Here is a 21,907-nt window from a genome sequence, read left to right as displayed (position 1 = left end):
GTACCTGATGCGATTGATGGAGGTGAAGATGGGGTCTAGAGTGTAGACTGTGGTGTGAGTGGGGTCGTTGATGAGTTTGATGGTCTGGTGTTGTTCATGCTGTAGTCACTCCAAGGTCAGTAGCCCATTGGTCTCCGACCTCAAGACCCCTAAAGTGCCCCTGAATACAGCATTTAGGTGGCAGCCCTGAACCTAGAGGTTAGTTGTTGATGACCTAAGAAGATTGGAGTCCCGAAGACGTCGCAGCAGTGGCCTACAGATTTGGTGAGGACTGATGCCCCACTTCAATAAAGTCTTGAGACTCCCGAGAACAGTGGCCCTGCCCCAAAAAAGAAGATCCAACCCTTGCGGGACCATGAAACCCTGCTCCAGGACTTAACTCATCACCCGTCATCCATGACACGTGCCCCAAGGGTCCATCCATCTTGAAGTGGTCCCCCAGCGGTTCTGACTTCCAAACCTTTGAGGAGTATCACCTCCAAGATTCCATGTCGATGCATGCAACTTCAATATGATGACCCCCCTCCACTGCAACCGGACCAGTAAGCAGATTCCTGATGTCAAAAGGCACCCCTGCAGTCTGCGGCCCTTTATCATGGTGACCCGATCACAAAGTGTCCTGACGTTGAGGGACATCTCTACTTACCTGACCAGTTGTTGCTTCCTCTTGGAAGACTTCCTGGTCCGAGCCTGTAGCCAAAATAGAAAAACCAGCAACCTCCATAGGATTGCATTGGGCTCCCGACACCTGCCGCTGCAGACTTGGTTCTAGCTTGGGAAACCCTTTGCCCTTACCTTAACCCAGGCAGCTTGCCTTCCAAGATCAAGTGGCCTGCCTGTGAGCAGACCCCAACCGAGGTGCCTCCTAGATCCATTGGCTAACATTGGCACCCTGCACTCTGCACCCAGCCTCCCTAGTGCAGCTGCTGGTGCTCCTTGAGTGCCAACCTGAACCTTGGGCGACCTTGGTTCTACCACCCAAAACTCCCTTCTGAAAACCATTTACAAACCTGTAAACCTAACACTTCGTTTTTCTCAATTGGATTGTAAGGTTTTCTCTGCAAAATCTTCTGTGTTGAACTGTCTTGTACTGCAACAAAAGTAACTTAGAGCCTTTAACAGAGTAAACCTGCTTATTGATGTCTTTTGATGCTTAGACCGTGTTATTAGTTTGTTTCGTGCCAAACTAGAAAAGTAACTACAAAGTCATCTGGAAGTAATTTCAAGTGTTTTTGAACAGCTTACAAACCATTTTCTCAACTGGAAAAGTAATCTGAATGTTCCTATAAAACCAGTGTTAACTGTATTTTGAAAAGTAACATTGTATGAAAAGTTTAACTTACCTGCTACTAATCTTGGTTCTAGTAATAAAACAGCAAAATACATTTTTATACAAACAATTGGTCTGGATTCAGTCTTTGAGTGAGTGACATCATTTCTTATGTGTGTACAACAAATGCTTAACACTACCCTCTGATAAGCCTGATGGCTCAACCACTCTACTACAAAAGAGAGTCAGGTAGTACCTACTTTAGCCTCTGCTAAACCTCTGGGGATCCACTGGACTCTGTGCACACTGTATCTTACAATGGCAGAGTATTTATAGAGCAATCTTCATATACATGTCCTGACTGGACAGTGATGCACTACTCTCCTTTACTATAGTCACCGGAAGGTGTGGGTCGTCTGCATGTCATGTGCTTGCTTTAGAACAGTGTCAGCTAGCAAGTTAAGGGACAAGACCAGGGGCCGGAAAGTAGTCAAATAAGTTCTACCATGTGAATCTCATTACCATAAATATACAACAACACACAGACGTTGCGAGCTTTGAAATCATTCAGCTGGTATTTGTTAAAGAAGGCCTGGGTGGTTAAGGGTGGGGAGCCAAGGCAGGCCAGTGATTGTTGACCCGCATTTCAGTTTAATTCAGGGGTGCCAACATTCCTGCCAAGCAAATATTTCCAGGGCTATTGAAAAGAGCCATTTGAATTAAGAAGGTTATAGCTTTCAAAAGACAAGTCACAAAGAGAGATTTACCAAATTCAACATATATGTTGTATCTGTGGCACAAAGGTGAGATCGAGATGGGCCCGATCACATAGATTTGCAGTCACATGCTTAGAGGCAGATAAGCCTGGACACAGAAAGACACAGAGACTTGATAAGGTGGTATGCACTGTGCTTAGGCCACACACAGCGAGGGCACCATTTATTTACTAAGCCCCAGGTGATGTCATAAAACTCATGACATCAGGGCATAATGATGTAACCCGATGATCCAGTTGTATCACAGGAGCTACTCTGCATTTCTCACCAAAATATAAATGAAACAGAACACAATAGATAGCATAAACACCATCAATACCACAAAGAAATTCTGAGTAGGAAGTCCAGGGGCTCAAACTAGAATGACAGATACATATGATATCATGGCATACCTGATAATAGCAGTTTACCTGACACTGGAAAAAGATTAAAACATCTTGAGCCTTGGGTCTGGTCGAAGGCATGAAATTACTCCAGAGCCCATATCTGGTGTGAATATTGTGGCTGGGCCGTAGATCAGACTGTTGGAAATTGAGGCAGTATCTGTGAGGCCTGCACAAATAACATGACTACATTTGTCCTTCACTGGGAATCAAACACCTCATTGTAGCGCTTGACTCTCAGAGGGTAGCGTTGCAGAGCAGTCTAAGGTTTACTTAGGGGAGCTGGTGTGGGCTAGTAATCGCCATTTACCAGTACGCAGAAATAACACTCAATAATTGATAGTCCAGTCTGTACTTTCCTTTATAAAAGGAAGAGTACATTTATTAAATACCCACACTTCTCAATACTATGCACTAATTTTCAAATATACATCAGCTGTTGGAATTACGCTGTGACATTGCATAACATTCCCACCCCTCCAGCATGGGGGTGGGATCTAGTACCGCCACACCGATGTATGCACATCATCTTGCCCACTAATGAAGTGGGTTGAACATAACCTGGAGTGAGGGCCCTGCCACTGGCACCATCCCAGTGACGGCCCAACCCATTATTTCAACAAGCATTTAAAATGGGCACGCCTGCCATGGTGACGCATAGCCCTGCCTAAGCATCTCATACTTACCCTACAGTATACGCCCCTATATCTTAGGGGCTAACAGTCTGGGTTTTTCCTCACCTAACGCAGAAGCAAGAATACATGTTTAAGCATCACTTAAAATGACAGTACTTATCATAGTTGATCACCCTTAGGCATCTCAGTTATATTCACAGGGTTAAGCATATACAGCCAGACACCCAAGCAGGAATGACCTCACATTACTCATGTTACTTACAGTCTCAACAAGAAACAATATCATGTAGATGCACCATTGTGCAAGTTCACCTTTCCACCTCTAGGAGGAGTCATCACAATGACCATCCAGATTTAACCTTTCACTCTGTAGTGAAGTCTCAAGCATCAGCTTTCAGCTGCTGAACAAAGGTTCCAGCGTTGATGAAGCTTTAAAACCATGGCTAACCCTTGAGGGGTTCTTTTAGAAGTCCCCCAGAAACGGAGGGTGGGACTTTTCATTTTCCTGCTGGGACAGTCTGCGCTGCTCCTGCAGCTTCCCCAGCACCTCTTTCAACAAAGAGGGGTGACCCTCTCCTGCGGGGGCCATCTTGCACCCATAGACAACGCAATCCCCATGCCTTGCAAGGCATTATGGGGGGCTGTGTGGGCCGAGTGCGCATATTAGAACAGCGGCTCTCCCGCTGTGTCGGGGAGAGCTGCGCAGCCTTTTCCGCTGCTTTTTTCCTGCGGTCTGGCATTGCATCTGGCCTTTGTTGGGGGTCCGGTCCCACTGGGACCCCTGCTGCCAATCGGTGAGTCCTTGCAGCCTGAGGAGCCCACCCCTGGCTGCTCCTGCCTCTTCTTGGGGGCCCAGAGCCACCCAGGCACCCCACTTGGTAGGTACATTAGAGGGCAGCTCAAGGAGCCCACCCCCAGCTGCCCTTTCCGGCACCCTCGATTGCTGCCGCGGGAGCCGGCACCTCTCTTCTGGTCTGCCCGCTCTGGCAGGCAGACACGGAGACTCCTGCCGGTCCGGCTGGAGCTTGGGCGATTAAGGCGGCACTCCCCATTCTCCTCCTTCACGTTAGGGCCCGGAGATGGGTCCCCTTGTCAATCTTCACAGGGAGCACAACTGCGCTTCCCGACTTATGCCTTTGCGTCGGATCCCTGAGTTGGGGTCCCGGCCCCTGGAAAATATTTGCGGGGAGCACAATGGTGCTTTCCGGCTTATCTTCAACCGCAAGGGGGGTTGACAACAGCACGCCCCCCTCCTCTTCACCACCATCACCGGGGCCCAGAGTTGGGGGTCCCGGGCCCCTGAGCTTTCTTCGAGTGGGTCACGGCGGTGCTCCCTCTCCCCTGATGTCATTGGGAGCCCGGGTAGGCTCCTGGCATCCCCCATGGGCAATTTCACAGGGAGCGTAATGGTTCTCCCCGACTTTACGTCTTCTGAGGGAAGCCATCGGGACCTGACCCACCCCGGGGCCATGTTTGAGAATGGCGGCAGAGCCCCACACGCTTTCTCATCAGTCCAATTAGAGGTCAAAGGTTGCCTGCCTTCTGGCTGGCATAACTCAACCCCAGGCGGCTAATTTTCACCATTTTGGCCTCTTCTTGCTCCGGATGACCAGCTCTAGCATCTGGAGTGCTTTCCTTTGCCCTCTTGGCCTCCAAAAGGGTGAACTCCTCGGGGAAGCTATCTTCACTGGCTACTTGGACCAGCCTTCACCTGGCTCTCCCTCTGGGCCTCTCCCACCCTTGCACAGAGGCCCAGGCTTCTGCTCACTGGTCATGGACTCCCCTTTTGGCACAAGGCAGGGTCTTGGGACAGTCTAGAGGTTATTCCTTCCAACTACCAATGGCACCAGGCTCCAGCCTCCAGTCTTCCTCAGCTGACCACACCCCAGATAGAGCTCCCCTTCCTGTGCATGACCTTTTAAAATAATTTGGAGGGGCCTGGCAGAAAGGCTCCACTGCCCTATCGGGCAGCGACACAGCACCTCTCTGCCCCTGGCCCCTCCTTCTTGCCCATGCCTCTGGCTAAGGTCAAAATGTCATCGTCCAGGGGTCTCTTGCATGGACTCTGAAAATCCCCCTTCTCCCCTTGCTTCCTTATCTCCAGAGCAGCTTGGTGCCTGGCACCAGGTGACAGCTGCTGATGGATAACCTGCAACTCCGCCTACCTTCTCTCCCTCTTGGAGAGGAGACCCTTACCCTTGGAATGCTTGCCCTGAAGGGCCAGGTCTCTGGTACTACAGCTTGGGGAGGAAGGTCATTAATCCAGCCCTTCAGGCTCACACCGAGCCAGGCTCTGGTTATGAGCTGAGTCAGAGGAATATGACATTTCTGGATGACCCAAAAGCAGTACAGATATGGCTTTGAATTCAGCAGAATACTTCTTCTCACATAAGTTACAGTGGACTTTAGTGCATGTCTGGAATTTGTAGGCCCTAGGGAAGTGAAACTACCCCATGTGATCCCCATCCTCATAGGAGAATAATGGAGTGATCCTTCAGTGAAAACAGTAAAGCACACTGACTTTCCCATAGTATAAAGCCTATTCCATGTCACCACCCAGCTCTGCATAATTCCTGCTACACCATTTAATCTGTACCTGCTCCTGGGCTGCGCATGCCAGGAATCTCCACTGTGCAGCCCCTACACGTGTAAACACACATGTACACACATGTCTGTATGTAACCAGCTCTGTGCCCCTTACTCCGGCTGCAGTGCAGCTGCCTACTCTCACCAGGGGGACACTAGTAAAATCCACATGCAGTCTCTTTCTTCATGAGTTCACTGTGGGTGAGTCCCAACTTATGAGGTTCTCCCACAGTTAAAGCTAAAGAATTAGGTGTTCAAAAATCAAAACATCCAGGTGGCTCAGATGGTCAGAACCACCTTCTAACACAGATGATTCGTGGTGGGCCTTCTCAGAGGGATTTCAGCCAGGTCAGGAATTCTGAGTCCAGTGTCAATAGACTCCTACAGTCCACCTTCAGGCTATTCCGTTTCAGAACAACTGTTCTGTTCATCCATCACAGTGGTATCATTTCCACTCTCCAGAGAACCATTTTGTCTGAGATGAAACCTCCTGAACACTGAAATGTTCTGAATGATTTTCTCGTGTTCACAACTTGCAGTGACTCAAAGGGCAGCCTGAATTTCCTGCCAGGGCATCGATCCAGTACCAAGTCACCAACCCTCAGATCGGGCACCTTTGCTCGCTGGCGATGGCTGGCTGGCGCATTGAACCTTATTCTTCACTCACAGACCAGGTGGTCATCAACAGGATCAAGTATCCATCCAGGATGGTGAGGAATCGAGTTCACAACCACCCGACCCATTGAAAGGTGAATGGGAGCTCATCCCATGGTTGAGTGGGGAGTCTGTCAATTGTCTCGAAAGAAAGAGTAAATGGCCAATTCCGGAGATTGTTGGCCTGCAGAGGCAATTCAAATAACTTTATTTAAGGTGCTCAAACCTTTTGGCCTCCCCATTCGCTTGGGGCCACCGTGGAGTGATTTTCTTGTAAGTGATCCCCAGGGAGGTAAAATATGATGCCATCTCTTGTCCCTGGAAGGGCGGGCCATTGTCTATTTTTAGTGCTTTGATCAAACCATGGGTAGCCATAATCTTCTTCAATATGGGCACCACCTCACTGGCCTCAGAGAAGATAGGCTCTCTACTTGAGGATAGTTGGAATAATCATCAATCATTACAAGGGTATGTCTCCATCTGGGAGGCTCCCAAAATCAAGACTGGCACAGACCAATGGACGTTGCTGTTCCTTTTCTGTCAATACTGCCGGTGGCTGACTGGCATCACAGGATGCTTGGCACCAAGCACAATATCTAACAACCTCCTCAACCTTTTTTTCCATCAAAGGCAACCACACCTTTGTTCGTAGTCGGGTCTTGGTCTTAACCATGCCCTAGTGTTTTGCGAGGGCAGGTTGAATTACCTTATCAGTGAGTGTGGTGAGGATAACCAGGTGGTGTCCTTGCAGAAGGCATCCATTTGGGTCAGCGCTTAACTCCTGGCGAACCTGGTATAGACTCTCCATAATTTTCTGCGCCTCAAGGGTGATAATTTCTCTTGAAAGTGTGTCACTGACTGGTCTTCACTGTTTCTAGAGCTCTTTGAAGGCATTCATCTTGGTTGGTGGCTTGACAAAGTACGTCCACGGAAAGTGGAATGGGATGAGAACGGTCACTCATATACCGCACATATTCTTCGGTCTCGTCGGCATCTTCTTCATCATCAGTAGCTGCACAAGGGTGCCGAGACCTATATTCCCCCAGGTTGTGAGAGCCACGGGGTACTCCACTTGGCAGTTGTACTCCTATATTTGGAGCATCCACTTTTCTATTTGTTGAGGTGGATTGGAAGCAGTAGATTTGAAAAGAGAGACTAACAGCTTCTGATAAGTGGTAACTGTAGGAAGGTGGATACCTGACTATGGTTGCCCCCAACTTTTTGCCTGGTGTTTTGCTGGTTTTGCGACTTAGTTGGCCTGGGACCCTGCCAATCAGGACCCCAGGCCTACTGCTCTCTCTGTAAAATGGATTTCATGTACCTTAGGTGCATTTACCAATTGGTACTGGGCCACCTTATCAGACCCTGTAACTCAGGGCATAGGTGTACCCAAGGCCTACCAGGGGCTGCAGCAGGTATTATGCCACCCCTGGCTGGCCATCTAAATCTGACACAACTGGCTGCACGACAGCTGGGGCAAGGTGGTGTAATCACCCTTTGCTTTAGATATAGTATACCTATATCTAACCCTAAAATGGACACCCGTATTCCTATCAGTCACTTCTATGGCAGGCCTTGGCAATCCTGAAGGCAGAGCGCTTGGAATCGTGTGAGATGGTGCTCTGGCATGAGCTGAGCCCGTTTGCAGCTTGCGGAACCAAGTCCTAATAGCTGTTCCATGATAACGCGTACCATATACTCTTAAGTGCATTATAATCCTCGCGGTTATATGCTAACTCTGGTATCGCTTTATCAAAACATGTCGAGTAAGGTGTCATACGAATTGGAATACTAACCCCTCGCCAATTCTGGTGACAGGGTTAGCATTCCACCATTCTAGAGGGACACGACATGTATGTAACTGTGAACCCCGGTTAAAGTTAACTCAAGCCTCAGCATCACAAAATGGATGCTGCCACCACAGACACAAGTCTGACCCCCAGCAGCTGGGAGTCCTTCCAGCGAGGGGAGCTTGGACAAAAGGTTTCCTGTCAGGGGCGGTGCTAGCCCCATCCCAGACAGGGTTTTGTGTATCCTGGGTAGGCAGGGCTTTAGAGGAAGGTGACTGCAAGTGGCACCCCGGTGCTCACTATGCATCTGCCGGCTAGAACCAGTTCCAGGGCACACCAGCCCCTGAGCTGGGGAAAGTCCGGCGTGGGAGAGGGGTGTAACCACCCCCCTTCCTGGTCCCACCCATGGGCAGGACCTAGTCGCGTGCCAGCCCCTTTTCCTAGTATAAAGATAGGAGCGGGCCCCCTTCCAAATTAGATCATCTTTGAATCCTGAAACTACTTTCTACGAAAGGAACTCTCGACTTCCTCCTAAGATTTTTCCCTTGTGGCTAAGGAGTAGTCACCCTGCACCCGCAGGCACCATCCAAGAACACTGCGGTTTGCTGCACGTCCTTCCTCCGGAATCCGACTGACCAGCACGACGAGACCCGGCTTCCCTGGCACTTCTGACCTCTACCTACATCTACAGCTCAGCTGAGATCTGTGGGTGCGACGAGACCTCGAGAGACCGGCCATCTTCAAGACTGCACGACTCTTGCCCAGCACGACCGCCGAGGGATCCTCGAGTGAGTGCTTTGGGGTCCGAGAAGTCCCAACCCTGAGCAGCTCCAGCACCGAAGTTCAGCCCTCCAGCATCCACCCGATCTGCGTGGGGCCCTTCTGCTCTTTGCTGCTCACCGCGTTGTCTGGCTACTAGCCGCTGGCTTGTGGCCTTCCCGACGACGAACGACGAGCGAGGAGCCTAGAGACACGCCCATCTCTGTTGGCCACGCCCCCTTCACAATATAAACAGAGCGCGCTGACCACTAGCGCTGCCCTGTAGACAGAGTCACTCCTGAGGCGGAAGCCGGGAGCCCTAGAATTGATACCATCGTGTTTTTAAAAAACTGTATGCTGTGATTTTAAAGCTGTTTCACTCATTTAGCAAATCCTGACACCCACCTCAGCTACGCCGATCAGCTGATTACTTGCTGGAATCGGAAAAACGCTCGTTTCTCTGCCGCCATTGACACGAGCGAGGAGCCTAGAGACACGCCCATCTCTGTTGGCCACGCCCCCTTCACAATATAAACAGAGCGCGCTGACCACTAGCGCTGCCCTGTAGACGGAGTCACTCCTGAGGCGGAAGCCGGGAGCCCTAGAATTGATACCATCGTGTTTTTAAAAAACGGTATGCTGTGATTTTAAAGCTGTTTCACCCATTTAGCAAATCCTGACACCCACCTCAGCTACGCCGATCAGCTGATTACTTGCTGGAATCGGAAAAACGCTCGTTTCTCTGCCGCCATTGACACGAGCGAGGAGCCTAGAGACACGCCCATCTCTGTTGGCCACGCCCCCTTCACAATATAAACAGAGCGCGCTGACCACTGGCGCTGCCCTGTAGACAGAGTCACTCCTGAGGCGGAAGCTGGGAGCCCTAGAATTGATACCATCGTGTTTTTAAAAAAATGTATGCTGTGATTTTAAAGCTGTTTCACTCATTTAGCAAATCCTGACACCCACCTCAGCTACGCCGATCAGCTGATTACTTGCTGGAATCGGAAAAACGCTCGTTTCTCTGCCGCCATTGACACGAGCGAGGAGCCTAGAGACACGCCCATCTCTGTTGGCCACGCCCCTTCCTACACCCAAGCTCCTACTATAAAACCATGAATCCTTGCCGGAGGCGCAGCGGACGGGCGCAGCGGGCGCGCCGATGGCGCGCCGATGCCGCGCCAAAGGGGTGCCAGTCTGCGCCAGTCCGCGCCGGACCCGTGCCCAGGGCCCAAACTCCTAGCCTGCCTCCACACCTTCCTAGTAGTCACTGAAATACTCTTCCTCCGACCTGACAGAGATTCAAAACACCATGCTCTGCCAGGACTGTCCACTTCTTAACTTAGACGAGCATTCCTACGTGATTCATATAGCCTGCCCTAAATGCAATTTTAAACTCATTCACCCCCTCACTCAGATACCCCTAATTCCAGGGGCACCATGTAGTGAGACCACAAACATTAAGTGCGCACTGGTGAATGCTAGATCTATGTGTAAACATAGAGAAGAGGTGGCCGAATTAATATCGGCACACAAACTGGATATTCTGTTCATAACAGAGACATGGGCCGACTTGGCTTCTGACCCCGATCTTGTGACAGCCGTCCCTGAGGGCTATTATATTGTCAGACAAGATAGACCGGCCGGAAAAAAAGGAGGCGGCCTCGCCATAATTCTACGGCGAAACCTAGCCGTAAAAACCGGAACTTCAGACACCATCCCTGCTGAAACATTATCTTTCTCTATCACGCTCTCCGTCACCCAAGTGTTCAATGGAGTTCTGCTCTATCGTCCCCCAGCGGCCCGATCACCTTTTCTCCAATCCATTAGCACTTTATTAGAAACAGTGCCAGAAGTCTCTGACTTCACAATACTCGGAGATTTTAACTTTCATTTAGAAAACACATTAGACAAAGATACTCTGAGCCTGATTGAGGATTTCAAGGCCGTTGGCCTAGACCAGTTGGTTACCTCACCCACGCACAAAGCAGGTCACATTCTTGACGGACTGTTCACGAATAACCCGGCCATTGCCCCCCCTACTGTCACTCCTATTGTATGGTCAGATCATGCAGTGGTGGTTTTCTATGTTTGTGTCAAGAAACACAAAAATCAACCCTCGGCAAAAAAGCAACAGAGGCCCAGTAGGGATTGGAAAAATATAGATACGAACACACTAGCCGAGATTCTTGAAAATACTAAACCACCCAAAGTATCAGACCCTCAACTAGCAGCAAATATTTATAACCAATGGCTTACAGATACCTTTAATCAAGTAGCGCCTCTAAAGAGAGTGCGGTTAAATCGTGCAACACCATCAGCCCCTTGGTTCTCTGAACTGCTAAGAATAGAAAGACAGAAATGCCGCAATCTAGAAAGGCGCTGGCGAGTTAAGTATGACAACAACGACAAAGAAAGATACAAACAAGCGCTATCAGACTACAGGAAGACGCTAAGACTGGAAAAAAGCAAATATTTCTGTGAACAGATAGAAAAAGCACAGAACTCCAGTAAGCAACTATACCAGGTAGTGGATACACTAACAACTATACCAACAGCCAATACCACTGAGACTTCCCAAGACTTCTGTAATCAAATGGCTGACTTTTTCAGAACCAAGGTAACAGAAATCTTTGATAAATTTAATAACATCACGACTGGGGAACTGTCAGACAGCACCAAGAACGTAGAATTCACATCCTCCTCTCTGAATGAATTTATCCCTCCATCACTGGCAGAAATAAAAGATCTCATTAAAACTACTATGTCAGGTTCCCCTCTAGATCCTTGCCCACCAACCATCATCAAACTAACATCTGATGTGGTAGCACCAATCCTGGAGAATATCTGCAGTACCATCTGTGAATCAGGAAAATATCCTCAAAATTGGAAAACTGCTATAATAAAGCCACTTTTAAAGAAACCAACCCTTAACACCTTGGAATTAAAAAGTTATCGCCCTATAGCAGCCCTTCCTTATCCATCAAAAATACTTGAAAAAGTCATAAACAAACAGCTGGCTACCTACATTGATCAAAACAACCTGTTAGACAACACCCAGTTTGGGTTCAGGAGAGGACATGGAACGGAGACGGCGCTCATCAAGGCTTCTGAAGAGATCAGACAGATCATGGACCAGGGCGGTTCGGCTGTTCTGATCCTGCTTGATCTATCAGCGGCCTTTGACACGGTCGATCACAACATCTTAATCGACCGTGTCACAGCCATGGGCATAAAGGGCAAGGCTGCAGAACTTCTGGCCTCTTTCCTGGCTAACAGAGAACAGTCAGTGAAGATGGGGAACTTCTATTCACCAACGTTTGTGCTGCCTTGCTGAGTCCCCCAGGGATCCTCGCTGAGTCCAACACTTTTTAACATCTATGTGTCGGACTTGGCGAGGGTCATTAAAACCTATGGAATAGGAGTGACTTCGTACGCCGACGATACTCAGTTGGTGTTGGCAGTACATAAGAACGGGATCGAAGTGGCAGCCAACTTTCAGACGGGCATGAGAGCCATCAGTCATTGGAAGGACAGTAATTGTCTAAAACTAAACACCGATAAGACCGAGGTAATGGTGTTTGGAGACCTAAAACCATCTTGGTCTCCGATCTGGTGGCCACCGGAAATGGGCAATCCACCTATCCCAGTCTCAAAGGTTAGAAACCTAGGAGTGTTGTTCGACAACAAACTAAGTTTCACTAATCACGCCAACGCAGTAGTCTCCTCTTCCTTTTTTACGCTACGGAAAGTGAAAAAACTACTACCTTACCTTCCACTGTCTGCAGGGAAAACCCTGATGTCCTCCTTGGTGTTATCCAAGGTGGACTACTGTAATGGGCTTCTGCTGAATGCTCAGGAGCAGGTCTTCAAAAAGCTACAAATGGTGCAGAACGCCGCTGCGCGAATCCTGACCAAAACTCCCAAGTTCGCGCCTATCTCATCAGTCGTTTACCAACTGCACTGGCTCCCAGTAAAAAAGAGAACAAAATTCAAGGCTTTGTGTATTATATACAAGGCACTGAATAGCCAAGGACCCGAATTTTTTAGGGAATCACTGCAGCTGTATGTTCCCAAAAGAGCGCTAAGATCTGCCTCATCCGCATCCCTATGCATTCAACGATTGAGAACAGTCACCTGGGGAGACAGACGCTTCTTGGTGGCTGCCTCGAGGCTCTGGAACTCCTTGCCCCATCACATAAAATCCAGCGCTTCACTGCTGCTCTTCAGAAGGCAAGTGAAGACCTGGTTATTCACTCAATAATGCACAGGAAGTGCCTCTCTGTCTGCCCAGCGCCGAGACACCATTCGTGGTATTTGTTCGCGCTCTAGAAATTTAAAATTCATTCATTCATTCATTCATCAACACTTCTGGTCTGGTTGCTCCAGACTGGGCCTTGCTCCCCTCCAAAAGAGGAGCACCCCGGACCCTCCTGGTCCACTCCAGACGCCATTTTGAGTCCACCGCGTGGGCTTGCATTTGCCAAGACTTGTTGCCCCAATCCTGGGTCCAGCGACGTCGACAGCAGATACCATTGTGGGACAGCTCGCACCTCCATCCTGGTCGCCGACAACGCCTCCTGGTCCGTGAGACTGCAGAGCCCAGCGTCGCCCACTCACCTGGTCGAGGTGACTCCATCCGGTGCCATCCTGGTGCCCATCTAATCACTGGCTAGTGATTCAGAACTTGGTCCCCTCTGCTTACAGGTGTCTTCCATCTCCGATCCAGGCTTGGATCCATCCTCTTCACTGGTCGCCTGCCAGCAACTTCTTCTTTCAGGCTCCATAGACTGCAACGAGGATTCCCGACGTCTTTCCAGACCTATGCAGCCGCAGCCCCTGGGCTAGGTAACTTCGGCATTTCGGTGCCCCAGCATAGCCTCACTATCCAAGGGTCCAGATCCTTTTTCGTTTCAGCTCTACCTAGTCGGATTCGTCCGATATCACTAACTTTGTAATTCCTAGCATCCATAGACTTTGTTCCGCATCCCGCGTGAAAGTGCACACACTGCACCCGAGTCCCCTAGGCCTCCTGCTAGTAATCTGAAGGTTCAGTAGTCCAGTCCTAGCAATTCCAAACCCTATGAGATTAGTACTTACCTGCTAGTAATTTCGCATTCCACTTTTAGAGTATATGGTTTTTCGTGCCCCTCGGGCATTTGTGTAAATTGTGCAACTTAAAGTATTTTCGTAAGAGTTTTGTTGTGTGCTTAGTACCCTGTCCTCATAAAGAGTACAGGGCTGTTGTGATCTAAATAAATACACTGTTTATTTTCATAACACTTGTGTGGTGTCGTTTCACTTGGTGTTCAAGGGGTATATGTGATGGTATAACAGCTGGCTTAATACGCCCTCTAGAGTTTAGCCCGAAGACTGCTCGTATCCATGCTACTAGGATAGCTGGTCTATAAGGTTGACTTACAACCAATCATCAATAAGGGTTGTTTGGACTGATACAAAGTGCTCACTAGAATAGTGAACATTACATATCAGGCCAACTTCTCACAGTAACGTGAATGGATTTCCATAAACGTATAAATGGAAATGGTGACATTCCCAATGAATGGCTATTGCCTCTATCTCAATTCGAGAATATTTCTGTTCTGTACTGGTTAGGGAGCGACTTGCAAACGCTAAGGCCCATTCTTCTTCATCAGTAGATCGTTGCATCAGTTATGGTCTCCAATCCTCTAAGGCCTATATCTACAGCAATAGTAGTATTCTTGTGGGAGTCAAAGTAAACTAATGTGGTATTAGATGATAAGGCATCCTTCGTGGCCTGAAAAGCAGCCTCCTACTCCAGGCTCCATGACCAAGGGACTGAAAATTTGGTGAGCCCAGGGCCACTCCTTCTTATGAGAATACATATCCGTAGAAGTGTAACTTCTGATTTAAGAATTCACATGTGTTGTGATGTAGAGTGAGGCCAGAGTCCCGAATTCTTTTCAACACCTTCCTTAACCAGCTGGCTCCACTAAGTTCGCCAATAAGGTCATCAATTGTTGGTGTTAGGTATTAGTCTGTTTTTATTGCTATATTTAGCTGGCTCATATCTATGCATATTCGAACCTCACCAGCTGTTTGGGCTTTCTAGCCACCACAATTGGTGATACCCAGGGTAGTGGCCTCCTCACTCTTTCAATGATGCCAGCAGCCTCAAGTTTGTCCAGTTCTTTCTCTATGAGAGGCCTCAAATGAAATGCAATGCACCGGTGTCAGAATGCGACCGGTCGCACTGACTGGCCGATATGTAGGTGGAGGACCTCTTTGCCTTTCAGGCACCTAATGCCTTAAAAACAGTTAGAAATTAATCAAGAAGGTGAGTTATGGCTTTATAGTATATACCAGATGCAAAAAGTCACAATGCCAAGATCTTCCACCGCTCTTTAGCCCAGGAGCATGCCATTGCCTTCTATGCAACATAAACTTGTGAGTCCACAGACTGTGATTGATAGGTTATGGTTGTCTTGAACTTTCCTCTCATCACAAGTGGTTTATCTTGGCCAGGGAGAACACCTTGATCACCGCTGGGTGCAATTGTGGGATTAGGTGCATAGCACAATAAGCCACCTCGGACATTATATTGATGTTCGCCCCTGGATCTACCACCGCAGTGAGCGGGTTACCCTATTAGGTACCTGGGATTGTGGAAGGTGGCATATTGTTTGAGAGGCTGTGCCAATGGTGAAAACAGAGTGGATGGTATGTTCCTCGTTTTACTCATCATCCATCCCACTGCTTCTCTCTAGCACCTCTGGTATAGCATTTACGGTGGTGCGCTGCACTCACTCTTTTCCTGAGTGACAAACTCTCCTGAAGTGATTAAGTATCTCAGATCCCTAGCACTTTTTGCCTCTCACTGGGCACTCTGAGGGGCAATGGATAGGTCCCCCACAGTAGCCACATGTCCTGTGTTTTTTGCCATATCTACTGACCTGTTTTGCATTGGGAGTCGGTGTGATAATGTTGACAGGTTCGGTCTTTACCAGTTTTTTTAATGCTGCTTCCATGTGAGCAGCTCAGGCCCTGGAGAGCTCCTTGGTCCTGCCTAGCATGAGGATATTAGCTAGATATTTTCCTGATTCTTCTAATATTCACGCACAGAGTTTTGCTGATGTGCACCCATGAATGATTTGCCCTCTTATCTCGTCATTCTCAACATTGAAACCACATGTTCCGGTAAGTTCCTTTAGACACGCAAAAAAAACGTCAATTGATTCCTCAGCCTGCTGCCTTGCTTGGCGAAACACAAACCTCCCACAGTCCTAGTTCGCCATCAGTTCAAAATGCACAGTGAGACCTTCTATGAGGGTGAGGTGCGTCTTGGGAGCAGCTTCATTGACTGACTTAAAGATGTTTTAGATGTCTCTTCTCTCTAAATGTTGGTTCAGAGCACTCTATTGGGCATTGTCCAATTTTGACGCTTCAAAGAAGAGGAGTACTCTCTCTACCCATTCTTTTCACCTCGGTGCTTCTGCCAACTGGGCACCTTCAACTATGAACGGTTCTACTGTTGGTATGCTTGGCATGCTGTAAATAATGAAGGTATATCAGCTACAGTCCCTTGTGTTGTCAAGTAATATTCACTCAAAGGGCATGCATGGGACATGGAGGGATTCCCCTCTCTGTATTTCCTTCCTTTCTGCACCCAAAACAAGCAGGTAAGTCAGTCACTCAATGCCTCCACTAATATGTTGTTATGTAGCCTCTTCCATACGGTGCAGGCATGACTCACATGCCTGAGTCAGCCTGCAGGGAGAGCACTCTCCCTTGTGTCCTCTCCCAACAGGCCTAAGCCGACCGCATGCATTTCCCCACTCTTTCTTACCAGCTGCTGGGAGGAGCACACCTCCATTCAGAAACCTCAAGCACTGGTATTCTGGCACCGTCCACATTGCCAGTGGCGTCACTAGGGTTGGTGTCACCCGGTGTGGGTAACTCATGGAGTCACCCCCTCACAACTTACCGGATGGACCGACTCACCCTCTGCCTGCACCATGTCCCCTCTGCCTGTACCATAACTCCCTCTGTCCGCACCATCTCCCTTCCGCCTGCACCATTTCACCCCCTGCCTGCACCATCTTTCCCTCATCCTACACCATCTCACCCTCTGCCTGCACCATCTCCCCTCTGGTTGCACCATCTCTCCCTGTGTCCACACCATCTCCCCATGGCCTGCACCATCTCTCCCTCTGCCTGCACCATCTCTCCCTTTGCCCGCACCATCTCTCCCTCTGCCCGCACCATCTCTCCCTCTGCCTGCACCATCTCCCCTCCGCCTGCAACATCTCTCCCCTCTGCCTGCACCATCTCCCCTCTGCCTGCACCATCTCTCCCTCTGCCTGCACCATCTCTCCCTCTGCCTGCACCATCTCTCCCTTTGTCCACACTATCTCCCCTCTGCCTGCCCCATCTCTCCCTCTGCCTGCACCATCTCACCCTCTGCCTGCACCATCTCCCCTCTGCCTGCACCATCTTCCCTCTGCCTGCACCATCTTCCCTCTGCCTGCACCATCTCTCCCTTTGTCCACACTATCTCCCCTCTGCCTGCACCATCTCTCTTCCGTCTGCACCATCTCTCCCTCTGCCTGCACCATCTCTCCCTCTGCCTGCACCATCTTCCCTCTGCCTGCACCATCTCTCCCTTTGTCCACACCATCTCCCTTCCGCCTGCACCATCTCTGCCTCTGCCTGCACCATCTCTCCCTCTACCTGCACCATCTCTCCCTCTGCCTGCACCATCTCCCCTCCGCCTGCACCATCTCCCCCTCAGCCTGCACCATCTCTCCCTTTGTCCACACCATCTTCCTTCCGCCTGCACCATCTCTCCCTCTGCCTGCACCATCTCTCCCTCTGCCTGCACCATCTCTCCCTCTGCCTGCACCATCTCTCCCTCTGCCTGCACCATCTCCTCTCCGCCTGCACCATCTCCTCTCCGCCTGCACCATCTCCCCCTCAGCCTGCACCATCTCACCCTCTGCCTGCACCATCTCCCTCTCTGCCTGCACCCTCACCCTCTACCTGCACCATCTCCCTCTCTGCCTGCACCATCTCCCCCTCTGTCTGCACCATCTCCTCTCTGCTGCAACATCTCCCCACTGCCTGCACTATCTCACCCTCTGCCTACACCATCTCCCCTCCGCCTGCACCATCTCCCCCTCAGCCTGCACCATCTCACCCTCTGCCTGCACCATCTCCCTCTCTTCCTGCACCCTCACCCTCTACCTGCACCATCTTTCCCTCATCCTACACCATCTCACCCTCTGCCTGCACCATCTCCCCTCTGGTTGCACCATCTCTCCCTGTGTCCACACCATCTCCCCTCCGCCTGCACCATCTCTCCCTCTGCCTGCACCATCTCTCCCTTTGCCCGCACCAACTCTCCCTCTGCCCGCACCATCTCTCCCTCTGCCTGCACCATCTCCCCTCCGCCTGCAACATCTCTCCCCTCTGCCTGCACCATTTCCCCTCTGCCTGCACCATCTCTCCCTCTGCCTGCACCATCTCTCCCTCTGCCTGCAGCATCTCTCCCTCTGCCTGCACCATCTCTCCCTTTGTCCACACTATCTCCCCTCTGCCTGCCCCATCTCTCCCTCTGCCTGCACCATCTCACCCTCTGCCTGCACCATCTCCCCTCTGCCTGCACCATCTTCCCTCTGCCTGCACCATCTTCCCTCTGCCTGCACCATCTCTCCCTTTGTCCACACTATCTCCCCTCTGCCTGCACCATCTCTCTTCTGTCTGCACCATCTCTCCCTCTGTCTGCACCATCTCCCCTCTGCCTGCACCATCTCTCCCTTTGTCCACACCATCTCCCTTCCGCCTGCACCATCTATCCCTCTGCCTGCACCATCTCTCCCTCTGCCTGCACCATCTCTCCCTCTGCCTGCACCATCTCCCCTCCGCCTGCACCATCTCCCCCTCAGCCTGCACCATCTCTCCCTTTGTCCACACCATCTCCCTTCCGCCTGCACCATCTCTCCCTCTGCCTGCACCATCTCTCCCTCTGCCTGCACCATCTCTCCCTCTGCCTGCACCATCTCTCCCTCTGCCTGCACCATCTCTCCCTCTGCCTGCACCATCTCTCCCTCTGCCTGCACCATCTCTCCCTCTGCCTGCACCATCTCCTCTCCGCCTGCACCATCTCCCCCTCAGCCTGCACCATCTCACCCTCTGCCTGCACCATCTCCCTCTCTGCCTGCACCCTCACCCTCTACCTGCACCATCTCCCTCTCTGTCTGCACCATCTCCTCTCTGCTGCAACATCTCACCCCCTGCCTGCACCATCTCTCTCTCTGCCTGCACCTTCTCCCCTCTCCCTGCACTATCTCACCCTCTGCCTACACCATCTCCCCTCCGCCTGCACCATCTCCCCCTCAGCCTGCACCCTCTCACCCTCTGCCTGCACCATCTCCCTCTCTTCCTGCACCCTCACCCTCTACCTGCACCATCTCCCTCTATGCCTGCACCATCTCCCACTCTGCCAGCACCATATCCCCCTCTGGCTGCACCATCTCCCCCTCTGTCTGCACCATCTCTCCCTCTGTCTGCACCATCTCTCCCTTTGTCCACACTATCTCCCCTCTGCCTACACCATCTCCCTCTCTGCCTGCACCCTCACCCTCTACCTGCACCATCTCCCTCTCTGCCTGCACCATCTCCCTCTCTGCCTGCACCATCTCCCTCTCTGCCTGCACCATCTCCCCCTCAGCCTGCACCATCTCACCCTCTGCCTGCACCATCTCCCTCTCTGCCTGCACCCTCGCCCTCTACCTGCACCATCTCCCTCTCTGCCTGCACACTCGCCCTCTACCTGCACCATCTCCCCCTCTGTCTGCACCATCTACCCCCCGCTGCACCATCTCAACCCCTGCCTGCATCATCTCCCTTTCTGCCTGCACCATCTCCCCTCCACCTGCACCATCTCCCCTCTGCCTGCACCATCTCCCCTCAGTCTGCACCATCACCCCCTCAGCCTGCACCATCTCACCCTCTGCCTGCACCATCTCCCGCTGTGCCTGCACCCTCACCCTCTACCTGCACCATCTCCCTCTCTGCCTGCACCATCTCCCCCTCTGCCCGCACCATCTCTCCCTCTGCCCGCACCATCTCTCCCTCTGCCCGCACCATCTCTCCCTATGCCCGCACCATCTCTCCCTCTGCCCGCACCATCTCTCCCTCTGCCCGCACCATCTCTCCCTCTGCCCGCACCATCTCCCCTCCACCTGCAACATCTCTCCCCTCTGCCTGCACCATCTCCCCTCTGCCTGCACCATCTCTCCCTCTGCCTGCATCATCTCTTCTCTGCCTGCACCATGAGATGGTGTGGACAAAGGGAGAGATGGTGCAGGTGGAGGGGAGATGGTGCAGACAGAGGGAGAGATGGTGCAGACAGAGGGAGAGATGGTGCAGACAGAGGGAGAGATGGTGCAGACAGAGGGAGAGATGGTGCAGACAGAGGGAGAGATGGTGCAGACAGAGGGGAGATGGTGCAGGCAGAGGGTGAGATGGTGTAGGCTGAGGGAAAGATGGTCAGGCAGGGGGTGAAATGGTGCAGGCGGAGGGGAGATGGTGCGGACAGAGGGAGAGATGGTGCGGACAGAGGGAGAGATGGTGCGGACAGAGGGAGAGATGGTGCAGGCAGAGGGGACATGGTGCAGGCAGAGGGTGAGTTGGTCCATCCGGTAAGTTGTGAGGGGTGACACCATGAGTTACCCGCACCGGATGACACCAACCCTAGTGACGCCACTGGTCTATACATCATGAAAGGTAAGCTGGAGATCTCATAATCCTAATGGAACAGTACAGGCTAAATTAGACCCTCATTATATGGCAGTAGTTGAAAGCTGTTATTTTGCTTTGATAACTACGTTCTTACAAACATACATAAAAAGTACAATAGAATAGCAACACAACATCTTTTTTGAGGTCTTATTGACTAATGACTAAAATATTAAGTAGCTGTGAAGTTTGCGAAGGTCACGTTGTCATCGTGGGCTAACACTGCATTTTTAGCGGGCATTTTTTGCTTGCTCCTGGTCCTCAACATCAAGTTGGCGACCGCGAGCAAGCAAAATGACATCCCGGCGAGACTTTTTCCTCGTTTGCGAGCAGCAACATCAAGTTGCCAATCGCGAGCCCGGTAAATAAACCTCCCAGCGAGCTTCTCAATGCAGGGAGGTCAGGTTTCTCATTGCGCGTGGTCGCATATGCTCGCGACCGTTCGCGATGAGAAACTACCAGTCCGCGTTGAGAAAGCTGCCGCTCGAGTTAAAATCTACTCGAGCGGCAGTAAAAAACAGCTTGCGCTGTGCAAAATGCCGTTTTCAATGATTGCACAGTGCGGACAAGCATCCGGCACTGTACAATCATCGCGAACAGTGCACTAAGCGTAGCTACGCGTAGCGATACTTCGCAAACTATGCCCAGGGTTACTTAAGACGAGAAGGTAAAGGCCAGCCCTGATGGCTTAGTGAACTAATGTTCCTACTGCAGGGATCTATGTTTTGGACTATTCAGTGTGCCATCTTCCAGAGGTTGATAAAATGCATCCAACTCAGTTGGATGACAATAAACATTTGCTATTCCTCTCCAAGATACTCTCTGTGTAACCTGCATTTTTATTACTACACAAATAGCAAATTGACCACCCACAGCTTAGATAAGATTTGTGGTTTGTACTAGCCATTTAAAGATAGACAAAGAACTCATGTCTTGGATAATGTCTGATGAAGAAGAGGTTGGGGGGGTGGAGTAAAACCCACCATCCTTATCAGGGTAAAGTCACAAGTAAACCTCAAATTAACCTGTGCTTAACCTTCTGATAGCTTAGCACAGAGCAGTCAGGCTTAACTTAGAGGCAAGGTATAAAGTATTTATGCAGCACTTCAACCAGTAATAAAGTAAAAACACAACACACGAAAAATCCCACACCAAGTTAGAAAAACAGAATAAAATAAAAATTTGACAAAAATCCAATCAGTAAAACCGGCAATATGCAAATTTTAAAGATTTTGGTGTAAATAGCACCTAAAAGCACAATGCACCATTCATT

Source organism: Lissotriton vulgaris, chromosome 2_1 (assembly GCF_964263255.1).
Source record: "Lissotriton vulgaris chromosome 2_1, aLisVul1.2, whole genome shotgun sequence".
Classification (NCBI taxonomy): Eukaryota; Metazoa; Chordata; class Amphibia; order Caudata; family Salamandridae; genus Lissotriton; species Lissotriton vulgaris.
Note: the sequence above shows the minus strand (reverse complement) of the source record.